Source organism: Silene latifolia, chromosome 2 (genome assembly GCF_048544455.1).
Source record: "Silene latifolia isolate original U9 population chromosome 2, ASM4854445v1, whole genome shotgun sequence".
In the NCBI taxonomy this organism is placed as follows: Eukaryota; Viridiplantae; Streptophyta; class Magnoliopsida; order Caryophyllales; family Caryophyllaceae; genus Silene; species Silene latifolia.
This window is the reverse complement of record NC_133527.1, coordinates 82,994,399-83,014,827: the sequence shown is the minus strand read 5'-3', so window position 1 is coordinate 83,014,827 and position 20,429 is coordinate 82,994,399. Positions and strand designations below refer to the sequence as shown.

Here is a 20,429-nt window from a genome sequence, read left to right as displayed (position 1 = left end):
GTGGCACTCAATGTCACCGCCCTTGCTCTTTGCCTTGCCTTGTGAGCCACTAGTCTCACCAGGCCCACTCTTACCGTTTCCTGTCTTCTTGAATTTTGGCTTACCTACAGTTAGGTCGCCGGGAGCTTTGCCCTTACCATTATTCTTGTTAGAAATCATGAGAACATCTTGCTTCATGCTCCCACTCAATTTCATATCCTTCTCGTTCTGTACGAGAAGTGAGTGTAGCTCATGAGGACTTTTCTTCAAGTCATTCATGTAGTAATTTGCCCTGAAAAGGGCAAAACCATCATGAAGTGAATGAAGCATTCGGTCATTGACTATGCTCTCACTGATTTTGCAATCAAGTGCCTCCAATTTCTCGACATTCTCAATCATGTTAAGAATGTGTGGGCTAACCGGTTGGCCCTTCTGGATTTTTGCATCAAAGAAGCGACAGGTATGCTCATAAGTAACGATTCTCGGTGCTTTTGAGAACTCGTTAGTGAGCGTGGTGAAAATCTTATTTGCACCTTGGGCAATGAAGCGTCTCTGCAAATTGGTTTCCATTGCAAAGATGAGTACGTTCTTTATCGCACCCGCTTCCATGACGAAATCACTATAAGCAAGTGACTCGCTAACTCCTGCATTAGGGCCTGGGTTTACCGGTATTGGCTCAGTTAAGTACCTGAGCTTACCGTCATCAATGGCAGCATTCCGTAGTGCTGCCTCCCAGTCCGCAAAGTTGGACACATCATTCTTCAGTCGTGTGAACTGATTCATGTTGTCCATGAAAACTTTAAGCCAGGACTCGCATCCAAGTGTGGCACTTGGCATTGGGATTTCGTTATTTCCAGCCATTTGTTGTAAAAGTATTATCAAAATAAACGTATTTTACACTGCGAAAAGAAGAATAAAAATAATAAGCATATGCATCGTTATGATTTTAAGTCTTAATGCAAAACTGTTATAAGCGAAGACTCAAGCATTTATACAATTGACCTCCCTCAAGAATTATATAAATGATCCCAAGACTCAATTATCTGTAAATTGATAAGCTAACCTTTTGGCTAATTCTACTGTTAGAATTCTTGGTCGATAAATTTCTGTAAATTCTATCTTTAGTCCATCATAATCACGAGAAACTCTTCGGACTATAATGTTGAGATAAACTAAGTCAACACAAACTATTTTCCCAACGTAGAAGGGGTCATATTATGCCTACCGACGAAGAAGGGATTCATAGTTGTTTGCCCTTATAAAGACTAGTCTCAATTTCCGTTTTAGAGGAAGATCCCATCAACTTTATTTTAATTCATTTTAAGTGAACTAATATCTAGCATGCGTGAATGAATAAACTAAGGTGATGGCTTAAACTGTGTGACATCTGTATGTCTATGAAAACTAACATACAATCTATATGAGTCAATTTTCATGCATTTTAGTAGGTGGTTTGATTTTAGGCGGAAAATGATGCACTAACTAGAATGTGAATGAAAAGCAATAAGAACGGTAAAACGTAAAACAAAATAAAGTCCTAGTGTGGCCTATCTACTAAAATGAACATAAATACAACTTTGGAATCCATCCTTGGACCCGAGAAGCTTGTCTTGATGTTCCATCTTGGTCCATGTAGCGGGAGTGAGCTCCAATCTCCATCTTTAGTCTTCTTTAAAATTACAATTTAAAATTACATAATAAACCTATTTACATTCTAATTTCAAAACCATAATATAAAAGAAAACCAAAACGGAGATACGAGATCTCAAATTACATTAAAAATTATGTTTCCATCATTACGAAAACATAATTTAACTAAGGCCACTCTAGGTATTACAAATTACAACCGATTGCAAAAATACGTAAATAAATCCATTCAACAACAAAAATTGCATCAACTAATAAATTAAACATGCAAGACATAATTCCTTAATTATGTAGATTAATTTCCCAACCCACCTATATAAATGATCAAATTAAGTGACAATTCCTCAATTACTCACATTAATTTCAATCTTAATTCACATTAATCTTGTAATATGAATTTAATCCAACATTATTTTAAACTTCTTTAAAATAATTAGGTATCTAAAATTGTGAACTTCTTCACAAAAACTAATCATACATTAATAATTTAATGTATAATCAATATTGGCCAAAATAAAACAAAAAAAACTTTTTTTTCTTTGGTCTTGGCAGCAAGAAAAAAACGAAAAACCAGCCTCTTTTTTTTTTCTTCTTTCTCGGCATTTCAGTAAAAACCGAAACAAAAACAGAAAAAAAAATACATTTTTTAAAAAAAATTTCATCTCTCGGCTAAACTGAAAAAAAAACAAAAAAACAGCTTTCCTTTTTTTTTTCGGCAATATGCCCTAAAAACAAAAAAAAACAAATTTTTTTTTATTTATTATTCTCGGCTGAATCTGAAAAAACGAAAACAGCCCCCATATTTTTTTCATCGAAAAAAAAAAACATTTAGATGAACAAATTCATTTATAGTTGCTATTAGAACAAGATTAGTATATAAATTAATGAAACATGATTAACCATATATGCCAAAAACTATATAGCAAAAACAAATTTAACATCATCAACAAGACGATTTCCATTTACATTATAATTTAATCCTCATTAAATCAAGCATCTACAAATTATCATATTATCATCTTAACTGATTAAAACAAAAATATAAATGAATCAAAATGGAAATATAATCATCAAAACAAGAAAAAAAATCAACTCGGCCAAAAAAATTGTTTTCGGCAAAATAAAAAAAAACGGCCGATTGTTTTTTTTTCCTTTTCTCGAAATTTTGTTTAAATTCAATTTATGAAAATCATCAAAAATAATTTCGTGGCCTTGGCTCTGATACCACTTGTAGGAAATATCGGTATACTTCCCTTTAAATTATAAGGATTATAACGAAATTATGTTTATGAATACGAGTCATAAATGAAATAGCATAAACAAAATAGAGAAATTAAAAAATGACCTTCGGTCCTAGCAAATATGGCCTATGAACAATATCGCAATGATATTCTCCTATCAGTTGCACCCAAGATGATATGAGATATGCCTTTGTTCTTGCAAGAATCAATCCCCCAGTTCCCTTAATTAATTTAGGGTTTTGTGCTTTTGTTCAGATGAGAGTGTGCTAGGTTAAAATTAGGTTAGAAAAATTGATCTCCTAAGCCCTCTTAAACCGTGTAAAGAGTCCAAAGGAGGAGATATTTTCTTCCCTTTTTTGTGCTAGTCCAACCGAGAAAATAAGAGGAATTATTCTCTTATTTTCGGTTTTTCCACCTACCAAAATAAGGTGATTAAATCTTCTTATTTTTGGTATTTTAGAAAATGTATACAAAGTGTACACACAACAGCTTGCAGTCGATTTATTAATGTCGGTCTGTAATAATTTGTTTTGACAATATTGTATAATATATACTTTAACTATAAATATCGCATATTTATAATTAGCTAATTAAATATAGCCGATTACATTTAATTACGAATTAACATCTTAATTCGTTTAAGCTAACATTATATACATTTATTAAATATAACAATTTATATTCAATTTACGAATTGACAGTTAATTCGTCTCAGCTAATATTATTTAATTAAATTAAATAATCGTCTCATCAACACATTGATTAACTATATAGACAAATACATGAACTAACCTTTTAGTCATATAAGGCATCAATGTGATTACATTTCCATAATCACATCTCCTAAACACATCCTTTAGGTGTGACTTTTAGGGACCAGTTGATCACCGCCATCAGTATGATAATAACGTCAAAATTTCTAGCAAGCTAACCGTTATTAGGTAATCGTTAATCAACTAATAAAATACGAAGTATACCCTTGTGAACCTATAAGAGATTTATAAATGTTATCACAATAATTTGTGGAGGACATAAGCTCCAACAGATAGATCGACGAAGACACCATTAGGGATATGGGAAGATGTTCCCGTAAGAGTTGGGAAATTTTTCATCCCGATGGAGTTTCTCATTGTTGACATGGAAGAAGACTCCAATATTCCAATCATTTTAGGTAGACCTTTCTTGAACACCGTGGGTGCGGTGATAGATGTGAAACATGGAGAGCTTACTCAAGAAGTGGGAGATGAAAGCATAACTTTCAATCTTAATAAGACCATGAGAGCTCCCCGTTTGCATGAACCATGCTTTATGGTTGATCACTATAGCCGGAAGGATGATGGGAAGAAGTCGGAATTCCAATGGAAAAAGAAAGTTGATGATGCTCCATCGAAAGAGCAAGAGAATAGCAACAAATAGAGCTTGGAAAGCTCACCCATGACAAGTGAAGAAGATGGACTCATTGGCCAAATCAAAAAAGGAGGAGAGTTGTCTCTATCAACTCAAGAGATTTTTAATGATCAAGTAGACGAAGTTTGTGGTCTTTGCGATGATGAGTTTGAAGGGATTTTAAATCCCTATATTGGCAACACTATCAATCAAGGCCATCATGAAGGACAACAAGTGCAAAGATCTATTGAGGATCTTTATCATGACAATGAACAAGCTTTCGACTACTTCTTCAAGGTGTTGAGTAACATCAACAACACCTTGAACATGCCTCCATGACATCTCACTAAGGATGAGAGTGGTCGTGGATTACTATTCGGTTACTTGTCGTTAGGAACACCTAGACCAAAACACAATTTATAACTTCACAAACAACTCTACAATTAGTAAAGAGGCAAGTAAAGGTCGGATCCCAAGGGACGGGAATTGAGATGAGATTTCTATTGCAACTAGTGGTGTCTTAAGGGTGTCACAATTGGGGTTGAAGTAGAAGATCACTAAACTAAATAGAAATGAAAGTAAACAAGCAAGATGAATTAAAAGGGATGTAAACAGTTGATAAAAGGCACTAGGGTGTCATGGGGTCATAGGGGATTCATGGGAATTGATCATACAAACATATTCTCAAGTTATAAGCAAGCAATTATTGTTGTGATGGATCGAGTTGGTTTATATCTTACAATCCTAGGAAAGTTTGGGTCCCGGAGCCGAATCGATTAGATTGTACAACACCTACAAGTCGACTTAATCTTCCCTACTCAACAATATGCATGGTGTAATGAGACTCGAGTTGGTTTATGTCTTACAAGTCTAATTGAAAAGATAGGTGATGGGTAAAAAATGCAAGGATTCATAGGCTCACATTTCATCAAACATAACATGTGCATAAGTTGAGATCACAACAAGCAAGAAAATAAACTATGAAAGCATATTAATTTAAGCATAAATCATCCTCCATGTTGGTTTCCCCTAATTACCCATTAACCCTAGCTAAGGTACCTACTCACTTATTATCATGTTGAACATGCTAGCAAGGTTGTCAATCATACCAACAAAGTGAAACATGATGAATAAATTAAAGTGATTAACAATAATTAAAGAGGGATTAAGAGAATTATACCTACTAATGATTCGAATAATAAAGCAAAGAAAGAAGTACTTGATGCTTGATTAAGAGGTTGTCAATCTCCCAATAATAACCCAAATAATCTTCAATTACCCAAAATAAAGGATGAACAAGAGAGAGATTAAGGAAATAAAACTTGTATTAAAACTTGATTAATTGTTGATTACAAGATTAAAGAGAGATTTGATTGATATTAACTACTATAAAGATTGCTAAGAAGAACGTGCTCTTCTAATTAGACTAATGGGGTATTTATAGTGGGGATTAGGTGTATGAATTAGGGTTAACTAAGGGCTTAAATGACGATTAAGTCCCTTGTTGAGGAAACGCCGGTCTCTTTTGGAATAATCCGGTCTCTAGGGAGACTCCGGTCTTTAGAAAAAGATGTGCATCCTCCCTTGAAGCTTGAAGAAGACGAAATGGGACTGTCTGGGAATCCGGGTGTCTTTAGCACGGGACGGGCGGATTTGGCGGTCTCTGCCCGGGCGTCCAGGTGGTGAAGACGGGCGTCTTCTAGAGCTTTTGCCCGGGCGTCTGAGGGGTGAAGACGCACGGATTGTGGAGTGAAGGCGGGCGTCTTCTAGACAATTTGCACGGGTTGTTAAGCAGTCTTGTTTCTTCTTCTTTTCTTCCTTTTTCTTCATAAAATCCTTGGGGGATTTCCTCGGGGATGCAAGGATCTTTTCTCATCATTGCTCATCTACTATAGTATGTACAAAGGCCTTCTAATGTTGTCTCTTCTTGATGCTTGGTCATTGAATTCAATCAATTTAGCCTCATTTTGCCATGAAAATGCAAGGTTTGCACTCCTTTCCTACCAAGGGATCAAAACCTCAAAGAATATGCAAAACAAAGAACTAAAGACAATAAATGACCCAAATATGCACTAAAAAGCATGGGAACAAGGCTAATTCGGGGACTAAATATGCTCTAATTATGGTCACATCAAATATCCCCAAACCGAACCTTTGCTCGTCCCGAGTAAAGAGGTGACAAAGACTAGGACCATTATTTAAACTAACCTAATAACATAGCCGATATGAGACAATTAGCGGGTCTCACTCCGCCCCTTCAACTCACAACAAGACAACCATGAGGTAGGATGTCTTCTTGCAAGGCAAGGTGGGTCTTGCCAAAATGGCGACACATCCAAACATTAAGCACACAAAATCAAATAATGGATGCATCTACAAAAGAATAGCCACTTTCCTCATCTAAGTGGCGGAAATTATCTACAAGGGAAGCAATTCAAAGATACACACTCCTTCATAGATACAATTTCTTCAAACTACTAAGCCTAGAAGGATACCAATAAATCACCTCCAATTTGTGTCAAGATAGGGTACCTTTGTCCTCAATCGTTAAATGCTTTTGTCAAGAATAGACTCCCTATGGTGTTAGAAACACTGGAGGATCGCGGAATTCCCCCTCTTGCCTAGACAAGAAGAAGGGTCGTCCCCTCTCTACCATGCACAAAAATGGATACGATGGATAAAGGGATCGATAGTATTTGAGTTTCATTTGGGAGTTTGCTTTTGTTTTTGTTTTTCCCCCAATTTCTTGTGGCATTTGACATTCAAGAACACTTTCTTTTGTCATTTCTTTTGATTTTTGGCATCTCAACACTTGACAACTTTTTGCATTTCTTTTTGAACATTTTCAAAGTCACCCCATATGTAGTGAGGGTGCCTTATATTTGAAGCATAGGAGTTCTATTTTTGCTCCTCTTTTCTTTTGATGCATTTTGTAAACTTTCTTTCACTTTTCATTTCATTTCTTGAACTCAAGTTTGAACAACTTCTTTTTGTGCCCATTCCCTTTGATGACGAAATATGGTAGAACATGGATGAATGATGGTTGCATGGTTTCAAGGGTCACCTTGGAATAAACGGTAGCCAAGGAGTTATCACACCACAAGGTACTCTTGACTAGGCCTTAATCCATGGGTCAAAGAATACTAGCATGACACATCCTAGGGTGTTTTACAAGTATTCTAACAAGCAAAGTCATAAGAAGAAAAAGCATCTACTAGGGCCTATATACACTTGTCAAACTTCCCAAGTACACGTTTTCACAAAATTTTCTAACATGCAAACTACATGCCATGATGCAACTAGCATATAAACATCCTAATGCAAATGATTCTACCAACTAATATGACATATAAACTAAATGCAAGTCCTAAGTTCACATTGTTATACCGCATCAATCAAAATAAAGCCACATAGTCATTAACATAAAGAGGAAAAAGGAGATTGGAATGATCATATCATGCGGTCTTCAATATCCTCATGTCTCGGATGTGGCGTAGTCGATCATTGTGAACAAGGATAAAACAAACACAATATATACATGACTACACTACAAAGGAAATGAACTTGTTTTTGATTTTTCAATTTTTCAAATTTTTATGGTTTTTCAAATTTTTTGATTTTTTTTTTGGATTTTTGAATAAAAGTTATGTTAGAATTCCCCATCCCCACACTAATATGGGCATTGTCCTCAATGGCCAAAATGATGGGAAATCATGCAAGCATGATGCATGAATTCTACTCTAAATGCAAGCTACACTAATATACACTACATGATGCATGGGTTTTTGTTTATGATGGAGAGCGTAATTTAGATTACCTCCCATTGCGTATGCATGTACTTCCCCAAACCGAGTTAGACATTATTTCTAATGTCCTAAAGTTGGGGTAGTTCATGCACACAAGATGCAATGCATGAAACTAAATTTGTCATTTTGGATTTTTCAAAAGTGGGAACAATGAAATAAGAACACCTCAATGGCGCCGAGGTGTTAGTCCTCTATGATGCTAGGACTCTCCAACCATGATCAATATAAAGTAAATAAAACAAAGAAAGAAGTAGACAAATCTCAAGAGGGTAGGAGCCTCCAAAGCTTGCTAGTCTTCCACCATATCATCATTATCATCATCTTCCTCAATAGAAGTGGACTCATCACCACTTCCCTCTTCACTTTCTTGCTCACTTTCGTCATCATCCTCTTCTTCTTCTTCATTAGCCTCTTCATCAATGCTATCATCAACAACCTCATCACCGACAACCTCATCGTCACCCGGAATCTCACCCCTAGATGCACTCGGAAAGAAGACTTCCCTATCCGCCCAACTAGGCAAAGGACATGAAGGATCAAGTAGTCCTTGCCTAGCTAAATGAAGGAGGGGTGGATATTGGGCTAAGTAAGCATTTCCCGATCCTTGAAAGCTTGTTTGTGCATCTCTTGCATAAGTAGAGTCATGTAGTCATTGCTTGCTTTAACACCTTCGGGTTTGAACTCTTGATACTTGAAAGGATAGGGTGGTGTGACGATGGAAGAGGAGGGCATTTCAATTTCACCCCTTTGTTGACGGATGATGTATTCGGCTTCTTTTGAGAGGGGAAGAAGGTAGTTGGTCCGATGGACACTCAAACGACAAATCTTGGAAGGCAAAGTAAAAGATCTAGCCTCATTGGTGAGTCACCCATACTTGGTGTCAAGAGGGTTATGAGTGACCCACTTGTACTTGTTAATCATGGCATCCATGTCAATGAGATGACCCCCCTTTTTCGCCACATACTTGCTATCCTTGTTGAAATTCGGATCAAATTACTTAGCCAAAAGAGTGACTAGACCTCCATTTACAATAACGTTGGTGCCTTGCTTTCCACAATCAACATTTAGCCATCTTTCCACCAAAAGCCTTAGAGAATTGTAAGGCTTGGTGAATTCCCTTCCAATATTTAAGGCCGACTCAAGAAGAACACAATCGAGCTTGGTAAAGTGGTTAGTGTCTTTTCTTGCAATGATGGTATTCCCGATGACCTTGTGCCACACTCTAATGCCCGGATGGTGGACTAATAGAGCACGACTAGCATGATAGTTCTCAAATTTCCTTCTGGAAATCGCTTCCCAAAGAGGAGCGGGTCATACTTTCCGGGATTCTTGAAATGACTAGGTGAATCACTAAGACCCAATGCTTTGCCCAATTCATCAAAGGTGATGCGCCTACTCACATTAGCAAGGCGGAACTCGATGTTTTCTCTAGTCTCTACCTTAGTAACTTTCAAAGAACTCAAGAATTCTAAGGTAAGGGAGGGGTATGTCAATTCTCTTGTAGCAAACAATTTTCCCAACCCCATGGCTTCAAAGAAAGATTTAGTTTGTTCAAGACACCCAATTTGTTCAAGGCATCTTCACATATGAACTTGGTGGATAGAAAGGATTTTCTAGCATACTTGGCGAATGTATCCCTATGGGAGTTAGAAATGAAAATTACCTCCGGATAGTTCGATAGTTGATACGTGCATTTTATATAGTCTTTTTAGCCTATTTTATGCACGTATTTCTATGCCTTTATCGTAGTTTTATGCTACGAAATGCCCCGAATATGCTACTTTGGTGTATTTTGTCTTATTTGCAGGAATGAACCCAAAAGTAGCGGAATCAAGTCATTTACCGTCCATTTTGCATGCATTTGGAGGAAGAGTAGATTTGGAGCGGGAATTGTTGCTGTCTTGGGATGCGTGAAGGTGTTTCGGGAGCTAAAAGGACAAGTCAAAGTCAAATTAACGGGAATTGTAGTTGCTGAAGTCAATTATCACTCGATCAAGTGCTATTCTAGTCGATCGAGTGGTTTTAGGTTGAATAATCAGTCGATCGAGCTCTAGCCTAAGTCGATCGACCAGTTTCTTTATGCCCTTACTCGATCGAACAGTTTCCTTAGTCGATCGAGCTGTTTCTTGGCTGAGTTTGCTCGATCGAGTACCTTCTCTACTCGATCGAGTGTACTTTGCTACGGGTTGGGCTTTTTAGTCTAATTTTCCGTCATTAGGTTTAATCCTACCCCTAATTTCTTATAAATAGGAGTTAGGATGTCATTTGTAATCATCTCCTCTTATCCGGAGAGATTCTAATTCTCTTCTTCTTTCCCTTGTTACGTTACACTGTTACTCTTGTTCTTCCATTTCCGGATTTTAATCTAGTAATTCCTCTTCCCTTTCCTTCTTCCCTTTTAATGTTTATTGTTATTGTTTATTTTAATTCTTGTTTCCCCCATTCCCATGAGTAGCTAATTCCCCCTAGTATGTTAGGATTAGGGAAGCCGTGGTAGCGATGCTTTAACTGTATTAAATAGATTAGTCTTGCAGTAGGAATTGTATTAGGCAATTTAATTGTTATCCGGTCGAATGAGTGACATACAGGAGACCAATAATTCTAGTTAACCCCGACCTAGATCGAAAGATTGGAAGGGAAGGCTTGCTTAGTTACAATAGGGTATTGCAGTGAGGGCGAAAGTTAAGCTGTTTACACTCTAGGGCGGTTTAAGGACCGAAAGGTGACGACCATAGTTCTTCTTATCAATAGTCTAATCGCCTTAATATTCCTGATATAATAGATCTGATAGCTGCCACGGTGGACCGACTCTTAGCATACTTCTTTCTTTTACTGTTAATTCTTTCCCTTGCCTTAATTTCTAGTTTAGTTGAATCAATTCAAAACCCCCAGTTCTGTGACATCCTGACAGACCAAATTAGACAGATATTTAGCAACTTTGCCTCCCTGTGGAGATCGACCCTACTTACTGCTAGCTATTAGTTAGTTGTACTTAGGTATTTATTTTTGATACGAAACGACCGCATCAAATTTTGGCGCCGTTGCCGGGGAGGCGACGCTTTTTATCTGTTTTATTTTTGTTTGTCTTTTCGCCTCAAGGGAAGACTAAGTACCTTGAGGTTGTTCTTATCTTTTTCTTTAGCATTGTTTTGATAGGCCTACAGGTTTATTAGACAAAGCACGAGGGAGATTATCGAAGGGAAGGCTTGAGTACCTTCGATCCCTCTTGCCAAGATGACATCTCTGTCTCCCGACCGATTGCTCGGTTTGAAGCCCAGCCGAGAAACCCGCTAGTTGGGAAAGGAAGAAATCTTGGGGATGTGGTCCTGCTGAGCACAAAGCAGCTGTAGTTGTGCCGCCACATCCACCTCATCAATGGCCACCGCAACAAGATCCTCGTGATGTAGAGAAAAAAGAAACCGCGGAGCTGAAATCCTTAATTCTGGAATTTGGTAGACATGTGGGTGCTCAAGTCACCGAAATTGCTGAGTTACAGTCCGAAATTGCTCGGTTAACGGCTGGGTTGAATGACCGGCAACCAGAAGAGGTGTGCTTGACCGAGAGTGGTTTTTCCCATGAAGAACCCGCGTTGTCCGATGCTGAAAATGACTTCTATATTTCGGATGAAGATTTTCTATCGTATTTCCAGAATGTATGCAAGGATACCAGCGCTGTACAGGAAGAATCACTCGATCGAGTGACCCTTAATAGTCGATCGAGTGAGTTTCCAGAAGACAGTCCTCGATCGAGTAGTCTTCTTACTCGATCGAGTGAATTGCAGGAGGATGATGTTCGATCGAATGATGTTGTTACTCGATCGAGTGAGGTGTGGAAGGAACTTGGTCGATCGAGTGAGCAATTTGCTCGATTGACTGAACTGGCCATTGATGGGAGCTTTTATTCGTCACTTGGGTTCATATTGGATGACGAGTTTGACGATGATGAGGATTACGGTGAACCTCCCCTATTCACAGCCGAGTCGGATACACTTGAAGCTGCGATTTACGGGGCAGATTCCACTGAGGAGGTAGATGAAGAAGCAGTTGAGACGGTAGTTGCCCCTAGCACGGATGAGGTATCACATTCTTTTATCAGTGATTCCATGGTTAAGAGCAACCAACCTGAGGTAGTAAACGGTAATTTTATTATTGTTTGTATGTTACCTCGTCTGATTCATGCATGTCCTTTTAATGCTTTACCCCCTCCCATGTGGACATATAATTTAACTAATTTCCACCGTACATGTCATCTCAAAATCGCTAATTTGAATTCAAACCATAATGTATTGACGATTGCTCCCGCACTCCTTCATTTTGTGGATAAATTTAGGAGCGCCCATAGGAAATTTGTTAGACTTAAATGCTTACATAATTTCATTTCCTATTTCTGTATTCCACTTTGGTGCTACTTACTGTTCTGTGTAGCACATGCGCAGGTTTATGATTTGATGCTGCGCGCCTTGAGCTGTTTTGATTGTGATTAGTTTGAGTGGCTCGAAGAAAAGGAGGTCGAGCTGGGACCTGACTGAAGCTAGCGCTATCCGGGAGGCAACCCGGCGATTTTATTTTGTTTTTTTTTTATTTAATTTCAGTTGTAATAAATGGTTTTTTATACCATAGACTTTATCAGTTTGCTTGTCTAGTTAGTTATGGGCTGTTTACATTGCGTTTTTGCAGGAAGTACAATGAGAATTACTCGATCGAGTAGTTTTTCTACTCGATCGAGCACCTTTGCTGAGGGATTCACTCGATCGAGCAGACCTTCCCCTCGATCGACCACCTGCAGAAACAAAACCACTCGATCGACTGATATTCCCTTCGATCGAGCAGTTTTTGGATGCCCATTCACTCGATCGACCACTGTTGGACTGCCATCGAGTGTTTTTGACTTGGATTAGCTTACTGAGACGGTTTTCCGGGCCCTTAGCAACCTCCCATGTTCATGGTCGGTTTGGGGAGGTCCCCTTTATTCGCGCTATCTTGTGAGTTTTTTCCGCTTACTCTCTCTTTTTCCTTTAGTTTGCATTTCCTTTCCATGTTTTGGTACAATGGGGGCATTGTACGGTTTGGTTTGGGGAGGTTATGCATCCATATCTGTGTCTGCATATTGTTTTTATTGCATTTCTGTATCACGTTTAATTTTCTGTTTGCATTGTTATCTATTTCATAAAAATTCAAAAATTCCATAAAAAATTGAAAAATTGTTAAAATTCAAAAATTTCACGTTTAATTTAGCATATAGGTTGAGTCGGAACGGTCGATTTCCATGATGATATTGCACTACATTTGTCTTTTTGCTTAAGCCTTGCATTGAACTATTATTCTTTTAGCTTTGTCTTTTGCATAATCTACGAGTTAATGTTTAAATTTAGCTGAACATATAGACTTGACCTGAAATTTTGGCAACCTACTTATAATTTCTAAGATTTAGAGCCTTATAAACTGGTGTCATTTATGACCAGTTTCATGTAGGATTGTGAGTAGTTACTCCTTGCATATCATGTATCATCAATTTGCACGTATATGAAATTCAATTGCTTTTTGCCATCATACATTCGGGTTAGTGGTTGGTGTCACATGCGGGGAGGTGCTTACAAATTCCCTTTCTTTCATTTTACCCATAAACTCCACATTAGCCAAATTTGCCTATTGACCCTTAGCTACATCCAAATTTAGCCTGCCTTGTCAAGCTAGTTTAGATTGTTTTGCGGTATATTTTCTATTGTATCAAATATTGGCGCATAATCTATTGATTCGGAGTTGGTATTTTATGAAGAAAAGGAGGATGATGGAAAAAAATGACGTGAAAAAGAAAAAAAAAAAGAATATGAAAGAAAAAAAAAAGAATTCGAAAAAAAGGAAAAAAGAAACCGAAAGAAAGAAAAAAAAAAATAGAAAGAAAATTTCAAAAAAAAAAAAGATGTTTGATTTTGAGTCGGTTTCACTCCTATGCTTTATCTTACATTATTTGAGGAGTGAGTTCAGTTGGTTTGGTGAGTTTTATGCCGAATGAAGGGCATTGTGCTTATTTCATAATTGAGTTGAGAATTGGATTTGTTTCATATGGTTTTGTTAGGTACTAGCTTGGCCGCCTATACCTCCACATTCCCATAAATGTTTTGCCTTTTCTTACCCATTGCCTCACTTTACCATATTTTTGTAAGCCCTCGGCTGTGACGGACCTTGTTTGGTTGGAATGTGTGTACGGTAGTTAGAATTGTCTATCATATTAGTTGCATGCATGTTTATGTGGGTCGTAGTTTAGGTGAGCGACTATTTTTCTTTCTCTCTTATACATATATGTTCGCCCTTTGCTTCATGAGAGAAAGAGTGACCCGTGAGAGTCCATTATTTAAGGTCTTGCAAGGTCGACGGTTCAGCTTTATTATAGACATCTTATAACTCGTTTGCATTTGACTGTTTAGCTATAAGTGTTAGTTTGTCTGCATTAAATTGGCTTAAGTGGGCATTTGTAGCTAGCTCTGAGTTATTTTTCCGTTCCATTAGCGTATAGTTTTGAGTTTACTCGAGGACGAGTAAAGGTTTGGTTTGGGGAGATTTGATACGTGCATTTTATATAGTCTTTTTAGCCTATTTTATGCACGTATTTCTATGCCTTTATCGTAGTTTTATGCTACGAAATGCCCCGAATATGCTACTTTGGTGTATTTTGTCTTATTTGCAGGAATGAACCCAAAAGTAGCGGAATCAAGTCATTTACCGTCCATTTTGCATGCATTTGGAGGAAGAGTAGATTTGGAGCGGGAATTGTTGCTGTCTTGGGATGCGTGAAGGTGTTTCGGGAGCTAAAAGGACAAGTCAAAGTCAAATTAACGGGAATTGTAGTTGCTGAAGTCAATTATCACTCGATCAAGTGCTATTCTAGTCGATCGAGTGGTTTTAGGTTGAATAATCAGTCGATCGAGCTCTAGCCTAAGTCGATCGACCAGTTTCTTTATGCCCTTACTCGATCGAACAGTTTCCTTAGTCGATCGAGCTGTTTCTTGGCTGAGTTTGCTCGATCGAGTACCTTCTCTACTCGATCGAGTGTACTTTGCTACGGGTTGGGCTTTTTAGTCTAATTTTCCGTCATTAGGTTTAATCCTACCCCTAATTTCTTATAAATAGGAGTTAGGATGTCATTTGTAATCATCTCCTCATATCCGGAGATATTCTAATTCTCTTCTTCTTTCCCTTGTTACGTTACACTGTTACTCTTGTTCTTCCATTTCCGGATTTTAATCTAGTAATTCCTCTTCCCTTTCCTTCTTCCCTTTTAATGTTTATTGTTATTGTTTATTTTAATTCTTGTTTCCCCCATTCCCATGAGTAGCTAATTCCCCCTAGTATGTTAGGATTAGGGAAGCGTAGTAGCGATGCTTTAATCGTATTAAATAGATTAGTCTTGCAAAGTAGGAATTGTATTAGGCAATTTAATTGTTATCCGGTCGAATGAGTGACATACGGGGAGACCAATAATTCTAGTTAACCCCGACCTAGATCGAAAGATTGGAAGGGAAGGCTTGCTTAGTTACAATAGGGTATTGCAGTGAGGGCGAAAGTTAAGCTGTTTACACTCTAGGGCGGTTTAAGGACCGAAAGGTGACGACCATAGTTCTTCTTATCAATAGTCTAATCGCCTTAATATTCCTGATATAATAGATCTGATAGCTGCCACGGTGGACCGACTCTTAGCATACTTCTTTCTTTTACTGTTAATTCTTTCCCTTGCCTTAATTTCTAGTTTAGTTGAATCAATTCAAAACCCCCAGTTCTGTGACATCCTGACAGACCAAATTAGACAGATATTTAGCAACTTTGCCTCCCTGTGGAGATCGACCCTACTTACTGCTAGCTATTAGTTAGTTGTACTTAGGTATTTATTTTTGATACGAAACGACCGCATCAATAGTTGAGCAATTTCCGGAGTTGTTGATGTTGTTGCTTCCGAGGGAGGTTGTTGTTGTTATTGCACTTCCAAGTTTGAACTAGCTACCACCATAGCCAATGAGGCTTTCTTTGCTTGAAGACTCTTTTGTCTTGTTGAGAGTGCCTTTGCCTTAGGTGCCTTTGTTGCTCCTTTTGTCCTTGCCATTGATGATTTAACCAAGATAAGAGTGAAAATATTCAATTTCCATGTATACCCAAATCGATTTTAAGATGAAAGGCTTTGCCTTTATAATTTCAAAAATCGACTCAAAGGTTGAAGATTTTGTTGCTTGGTTTGATTTTTGTTGGAAGAGGAGTGATTAATTGTTGTTAGAAGGAAGTTTTGATTTGATTTTGTTGAATGTGGTTGAGGAAATCTTGTTTTGGTGATGGAGAGGATGAGGGTTTTGAGTTTTGGGGTTTATGGTTAGTGTTTTGAATGAAGGAATGAAGAAATGAATGAAGGGTGGGGTATTTAAAATACCCGAAAAATTTGAAATAGCAGGGGAAGACGGGCGTCATTCCTTCGGGACGCTCGGATTCTGCCTGTTTTGGTTTGAGAATTCTCGCCTAAAGACGGGTGTCTTTCAGCAAAGACGCTCGGATTTATCAATTGCAGGACGGGCGTCTTCTGCTGAAGATGGGCGGATTCTCAGACAGTGTGATTTCTTGTTTCTCCCAGCCAAAAAGACGGGCGTCTTTCCTTCCAAGACGGGCGGATTTCTGAAGACGAGCGTCTTCTCCTCCAGGACGCTCGGATTCTTCAACAGTCCCAAAATTTTAAAATTTCAGCTCAAATGGACGGGCGGATTCTGACAAAGATGCCTGGATTGCCTGAAGACGGGCGGATTCCCATGAAGACGCTCGGATTCTGCCCCTCTTTACCCGGATTCAGTTCCATCCGTGCACTTGCATATCCCTTGTCATTTTCCATTCTTCAAATCCCGTGTTCTTCATTGTAGGGGCACTACTAAGGCATGAATAGCCTAGGCAATTGCTATCCCCACACTAAGCTAAAGCACTACACATCAATTAAATCATTAGTCCCTCCCTCAGTTCTCTCAAAAATGATAATTATCTTGATTAAGGCATAAAAATCAAATAATGACAAAAAATGTAATGTAAGAATTAAAATGCGAGTTAGGGAGTTAGAAATATTTACAAATGGTGGTTTAGGGAGGACTCCACCAAACTCTCATCCTTAGTGAGATGTCATGGGGGCATGTCCAAGGTGTTGTTGATGTTGCTCAACACCTTGAAGAAGTAATCAAAAGCCTGTTCATTGTCATGATAAAGGTCTTCAATAGACCTTTGCCCTTGTTGTCGGTCTTGATTGATAGCATTACCAATATAGGGATTGAAAATCCCTTCAAACTCATCGTCCCAAAGACCACAAACTTCATCTACTTAATCACTAAAGATCTCTTGAGTTGATGGAGACAACTCTCCCACTTTCTTGTCTTGGCTAATGAGGCCATCCTCTTCATTGCTTGACTTTGATCAGCTTTTCAAGCTCTCTTTGTTACAATTCACTTGCTCTTTGAATGGAGCATCTTCAATTTTCTTCTTGCATTGGAATTCCGACTTTTTCCTATCATCCTGCCGGCTATAATGATCAACCATAAAACATGGTTCATGCAAACGTGGAGCTCTCATGGTTTTGTCAAGATTGAAAGTTATGCTCTCATCTCCCACTTTTAGAGTGAGCTCTCCATGCTTCACATCAATCACCGCACCCGCGGTGTGTAAGAAAGGTCTTCATAGAATGATTGGAATGTTGGAGTCTTCTTCCATGTCAACAATGACAAAGTCCACCGGGATGAAAAATTTCCCAACTCTTACGGGAACATCTTCCCATATCCCTAATGGTGTCTTCGTCGATCTATCGGCCATTTGGAGTGTGATATTGGTGCATTTAAGCTCTCCCATCCCTAACCTTTTACTCACCGAGTACGGCATAACACTCACACTAGCCCCTAGATCACATAAGGCTTTGTTGATCGTGGTGTCGCCAATGGTACACGGTATTGAGAAGCTTCCCAGATCTTTGAGTTTTGGAGGTGAACTCCCTTGAAGTATTGCACTACTCACCTTAGTGAAGGCGATAGTCTCAAGCGTCCGGATCGACTTCTTCTTTGTGAGGATGTCTTTCATGTATTTTGCATAGGCCGGCACGTGATTGATTAATTCCGTGAAAGGAATTGAGACTTCCAAATTCTTCACAATTTCAATAAATTTTCCAAGTTGGTCATCAAATTTGGGCTTGGCTTGACGACTCAGAAAAGGAAGTCTAATCACAATGGGCTCCTTCTCCTTGACCTTGTCTTCATTTTTCTTTGAAATTTCTTCTTTTGATGGTTCTCCATCCTTGGAGTTTTGCACAATTTCTTCTTTGTCACTAGCTTCTACAACTTTATCCTCAACTTGCTTCTTCGGTGCTTCATACCTTGTACCACTCCTCAAGTGAATGGCACTAACCGTTTCATGTCTTGGGGGATTACTTTGAGGTGGTAATTGCCCCTTTTGTCTTTGTGAGCTTGAAGATGCTAGTTGAGTCAATTGGATTTCCAACATTTTGGTGTGAGCTAGGATGTTGTTGATGGTGATTTCCTTTGCTTGACTATCCTTTTGCATTTGAGTGAAAAACTCTTGTTGATTCTTTTGCATTTGGAGGACCGCTTTTTGAACATCAAAACCTTTGTCATTTTGTTGATTGTATGGAGTTTGATTTTGGTAACCTTGCTTTTGGTTGTAAAAGGGTCTTTGATTTTGGTTTCTCATGGGAGGTGGGGTGTATGTTGGTTGAGGGTTTTGAACATTTTGGCTTTTGTATGAGAGATTTGGATGGAATTTGGTGTTTTCATTTTAATAGTTTGAATAAGGGGTACCACTCTTGTATGCTTGGAAAGCATTCACTTGTTCATTTATTCCCCTACATTCACTTTGGTCATGTCCCAAAGTTCCATAATTCTCACATATCCCACTTGTGATTGATGAAGATGCCGTCATGACATTAACATGATGCTTTGGTGATTTTGAGGCTTCTTCAAGTCTAGCCATAGCTTTTTCAAACTTCAAATTGAAGGTATCAATGTGAGCACTAAGTTGAGCACCCAATTGAGTAATGGAGTCCACTTCATGCTTTCCTCCTCTAGTAGCCTTGCGAGGTCTACTATATTGTGAGTTATGGACTACCATTTCCTCAATTTTTTTCCAAGTTTGATTGTCATCAACTTCGGTGAACATTCCATTTGATCCCATGTTGAGAATGTTCCTTGAATCTTCATAAAGACCGTTCCAAAATTGTTGTACCAAGAACCACTCGCTAAGTCCATGGTGAGGACATGAGCGACAAATTCCCTTGAATCGCTCCCAAGCTTCTTACAAAGATTCTTCATCCCTTTGCTTAAAGCCCGTTATTTGAGCCCTTAGCATGTTAGTCTTTTCCGGTGGATAGAACTTTTTGTAGAAAGCTAGAGCCAACATTTTCCAAGAATCAATTCCGAGAGTAGCCTTATCAAGGCCTTTCAACCATTGTTTTGCGGTGCCAATTAGAGAAAAAGGAAATAAGACCCATCTAATTTGGTCTTCATTTACACCGGTTTGAGAAATCGCATCACAATAATCACAAAAGTCTCCATATGAGAATGAGGGTCTTCACTAGGCATCCCCACAAATTGGCTTCTTTCGACTAATTGGATAAATGCGGATTTGGCAATAAAATTTCCGGTTAGATGTTGTGGTGTGGGAGTACCATTGGTTAGGTTCTCCTCGGTGGGTACGGAATGTGATGAAAACTTAGGCATTGTGGGTTGATTTTGTGTTGGATTTTGTGTTGGGTTCTCCTCACCTTATCTTGCAAAAGGGTTGATGAACTCAATAGTATTTGGTTGAATATCTACAACCTCACCAATACCTCTTAAAGTTCTCCTAGAAAGTCTCCTATTGGTTGTCAAAGTTCTTTCAATTTCGCGATCAAAAGATAACAAGTCACCTTGTGACCTTCTAGACATGCAAAATATCAAACAACTCGAAAACAATTAGAACAAACCTTTAGGAGTTTTACTTCCCCAAGGCAAAGAAAGACACAACTAATAACAATATAAGAAAATCTAAATCAAGTTAACACCGTCCCCAGCAACGGCGCCATTTTTTGGTCGTGGATTACTATTCGGTTACTTGTCGTTAGGAGCACCTAGACCAAAACACAATTTATAACTTCACAAACAACTCTACAATTAGTAAAGAGGCAATTAAAGGTCGGATCCCAAGGGACGGGAATTGAGATGAGATTTCTATTGCAACTAGTGGTGTCTTAAGGGTGTCACAATTGGGGTTGAAGTAGAAGATCACTAAACTAAATAGCAATAAAAGTAAACATGCAAGATGAATTAAAAGGGATGTAAACAATTGATAAAAGGCACTAGGTTGTCATGGGGTCA

General features: G+C 38.4%; 1 non-coding gene across 1 annotated transcript; it reads left to right on the top strand.

Moving 5' to 3' along the window:
- The first annotated feature begins 19,315 nt into the window (after positions 1–19,315).
- On the top strand, positions 19,316–19,422 carry LOC141644692 (small nucleolar RNA R71). Its single transcript, XR_012544303.1, has one exon. It is a non-coding gene; the product is annotated as a small nucleolar RNA R71 (small nucleolar RNA).
- The last annotated feature ends 1,007 nt before the right edge of the window (positions 19,423–20,429 follow it).